Consider the following 4,325-nt stretch of genomic DNA (forward strand, 5'->3'; position numbering starts at 1 on the left):
CTTCTTAGCCCCATTTGAAAAGATATGTCAGCCAGGGACCCCCATGAGAGAGGATTTTATGGCTCTAGCAGTGATTTTCAACCATTTTCATTCCAAGGATCCCCCAGTTCAGTTTAACATGCATTAGTCTACGGACCCCCTATTTAATGACATTTCTATCTCTGGACCCCAATTTATATTGTAAAATCAATGCTAATTTAACTCGTCCATTTGGTTCCATTTGTACACTCTCAGAGTTACAGACCATAAGGTTTCATTCGGTTCCTAACTAATTTTAGTTGGGGAGTGCGGGACCCCTGGAACTCCCTCAAGGACCCCTGGAATTGTCCCCGGACCCCACTTTGAGAACCATACTGTATTAGTCTGTGTGTCCTCACCTCCAGCCAACTTACTAAAATAGAAAATTAACAGTGGACCATTGTGGCGGTCTGCCACAATGCAGTCTGATTAGGAGTTGATTATGTTGTTGGTTCAGTGTTAATTATGCCAGCTGTTTGGAAGACATATTGTTCCTCTGATTGCTGCCGGGGTGTCAACATGAAATGGCCATCCTGTGAAAATGAACAGCTCTGGCTGTAAGTGTGTTTGAGGTCGCCACTGATGACTCCCAACCACTCAAAGGCTACTATTGAAAGTGTGGCTAAAACATTAAGAGGCTGCCTCTTTTCATGATTAGTTCTATTATCTGTATCTGTGCATATAATTATTCATTGATTACGAGCACACAGACACTATAAGCTCAAGTGACTTCTAGACATGTTGCGTCATCATGTGCAGATCTTTTGGGGGCACAATAGACTTGGCTGCCCACATGACATAAGCCAGACATTGGAATGGCTAGGGCACGTAGGGAAAGTACATTATTACTGTATGATGTACGAGCGGTATACCAAACAAACAATTTAGTAATGGAAATGGAAACCAAGTAGAGAATGAGCTGATATTAGATAGCAGATGTTGTTAATTACATATTTGACAACCTACCAGATGGGCCTTATATATTGTCCCTATGTAGTCATCTCATGTTTATTACTTGAGATATGTTATTGATTCTGATGCTTTTCCAATTAGGCTGAAGTCAGATGAGGATCAAGGGGAAAAGATACCAACCCTTATTATACACCGTAAGGACACAATTTGACACGGCCATGTGATATCATCCTTGATAACGTAATCAGCAATCCGTTTAGCCCATTTTAGGCGGGAACCCCTTTTGGTGTTAGCATTACGTTATGCTTTAGCTATTGAAAAATAGCAGATCTACAAGCTCATAGCGCGCCACCGAGTGGCGCGCTACGAGCTTGCAGGTCTGCTATTTTTGAAAAATCGAAGAACGACTGACATAGAAACATGGCTTTTTCAGAAAACTGTCATTTTCAAACAGACATTTTTAGAATCTGATCTCGGGTCAGAATGGTTTAGAGATTGATTTGTTTTGTTTTTTTCCCGGACACAAAGGTTCCTGTACTGTGGCTCTCTTTTGTCACACTCAATAGAGACGTTCACCCTGGACGTGCAAAGGCACAAACACACGTTTACTTTTACTTTCCCTGACGCAGGCAGACATGGGCTATTAAGCGTGGAGGAGGCAATTTGTGAAAACAAAATGTGCAACGAATCCAAATAGTTCATAAATGACCTTGCCCAGTGCCAGTGACTGAATCCTCTGATGAGTACATGTCACAGCAAAGGATTGTCCAATAAGTGATGCATTGGAAAGCCTGGACCGGAGTATCCCCAAAGCAATTCTTTTATAATTGATGTTGTGGCACACAATGGCTCTCCGCGCGGACGACAGCTGATTGGCCCGGGCTTTCGTAGCTGTCTGGCCACTTTGGTCTCACAGACACTCACCAGGTGCAATGACAGTCTCACATTCAATTATGCCATTAACCCATTCTGACCGGGCACCCATTTTGGTGTTGGCATCATGTTATGCTTTAGCTATTGAAAAAAAGCAGATCTACAAGCTCATATCGCGCCACCGAGTGGCGCGATACGAGCTTGTAGGTCTGCTATTTTTGAAAAATTCGAAGAACGACTGACATTTTTAGAATCTGATCTCAGGTCCGAATGGGTTCATCAGACCAGTGTGTGTCCAGTGGAAACCTCGTATTAATCTGATCTCAGGTCAGAATGGGTTAAGTCCAATGCCATTCTTCTGCGTTCTATCACAGTATAATAGGACGCCCACTGTATCTCAAATTTCAGAGAAATTGCTCTGTTTTGTTGCAAGCCACAAGAGCGTGTGTGTGTGTGTGTGTGTGTGTGTGTGTGTGTGTGTGTGTGTGTGTGTGTGTGTGTGTGTGTGTGTGTGTGTGTGTGTGTGTGTGTGTGTGTGTGTGTGTGTGTGTGTGTGTGTGTGTGTGTGTGTGTGTGTGTGTGTGTAGAGACAATATGTAGGCTATTATGACCATCTGCATTTTTGGGTGGTGAAAGCAAACGCATGCATATACGTAGCCAACGGACCTAATTCATGACCGTCCGCCACATGTAATCTACCATGTATGGAAAGGCATTTTCCGGACAAATAATTTCTCTTCCTATCTGTTTCTCCGCTCACTTTTTTTCCCCCCTTTGTTAAGTGCCTTGTGGTCTCTGGGGGTGTAATGCAAATAGCCTGGTGTTCCACTTACTGTGAGAGCTAGCAGGGTTCATCTAGTCAAATCAAGAGTGTTCTACTTGTAATCACGTAGAGGATACTTATTTGCTGTGCTTTACTTGGTTGCAACTGTGAGATATTTAACATTATTGGATTTGTAGTTCTTGCTCATTGTCGTGAGTGACGATGATCTAAACATGTGAAGCATGATCTCATATACTGTGCATCACACGAGCTCACAATCAGCATTTCATGTATTGCAAAACTTTCCTTTTTCTTTTCTGAGTTGTGTGATATTTCACAGTGTCCTCCTGGGTAATCTCCTATCCTGTACTGACCACATGCTGCTTCGTTCACGGTGTGGTTTCATTTTAGCGGGACACCTTTGGTTGTCTGCTGTCTCCATGGGACATCACCACCATGCAGGGCACAGCAGCTTACTTTTATCTCTAACAGCAAAAAGAAATGGCACTTCTAGAATAATATTCAAAACGTGCCATAATAACATTACATTGGAAAAAAAATAAAACAACCCCAGTCCCTCCCCTCTTTTTAAAGCATGGATGGTTTGTGAAGGAAATTCGAACCTCTGAAAAGTATAGTCTATGATGTATTCAGTAAACGGTCGATATTCTTCACCCGACCCTGAAGGACATCGGATGCCTGCGATTCCTCTTGAAACTAGAGCTGCTTTCTGCTTGTCTGAGGTCATTATTATGTTCATAATACTAGAGAGCATTATGTTTTAGATGATATTGTCAAACAGAGTAAAAATAGCAATGAATAGTACCAAGTAGCAACAAAATAATTCTTAAATATACTACGGTAAACCGTGTTCCGTTCAGCATTCTACACCCCACTGTCAACACGACGTAGCATCGTTATAACGAATGGCATTCACCACCTGGCACACACCCTATGCGTAATGTCATTTTTATTTTACGGCGTATCATGGCGGCTAATAAAGTCAGCATTGATTTGTGCTTTACACAAAAACACATCAGGCGGAAACCATCACATCGGTAATAAATTGATACTGATTTGGTCTTTGGGACGACGGAGGAACCAAATGCCAGCATATCATTTTTCCCTCCCCTCTCTCTCTCTCTCCCCTATACCAGAGGCTCAGTGCCGGTACAATCGATTTCAGCTGCAAGAACCTTTTGTTCTCTGAAGTAATAAAGCAGTGTATTGATTTATCGGAGGCTGACGGGTACCTTTTGCCTCCTCCTCTCCCGTGTACTTTGGTTTCAGTCCACTTGGTTTCTCCTGATGGAAGGAAAGGTTTTGTCTGCATGACAGTGAGGCCCCCTGTCCAAAGGAAAACGCTCCTTCTTGCACTATCGGGCTGTAATTGCACCTTTTAAACTAAAACTGCTGTATACGGAGCATAAACCTCAAATTACACAACCTTAACCCCTTTAGACTTGACCATTAAAAAAAAAAAAAAAAAGGCTTCTAAATCCTAAAGGTTTTCTGAAAAACCTATGTTTCCACAGTATGTCAGTGGGTGCTCAGCCGTTTTCATGTCAAGAACCCCCAGAATTATCTGTATTTGGCCACGGACCCTCATCTGAAAATATGTTGTTCCAGGGGCCACCCAGAAGCAAATATTTGTGTTAAAAACGTTTGATTTAAAAGAAAATAGCATGATCTACAAGCTTGTAGCGCGGCAATAGCTACAGTAAAGTGTAACATAATGCTTAAAACACCGAAAGGTGTT

The sequence above is a fragment of the Protomyctophum bolini genome (assembly GCF_963924005.1).
Source record: "Protomyctophum bolini genome assembly, chromosome: 8".
Lineage (NCBI taxonomy): Eukaryota > Metazoa > Chordata > Actinopteri > Myctophiformes > Myctophidae > Protomyctophum > Protomyctophum bolini.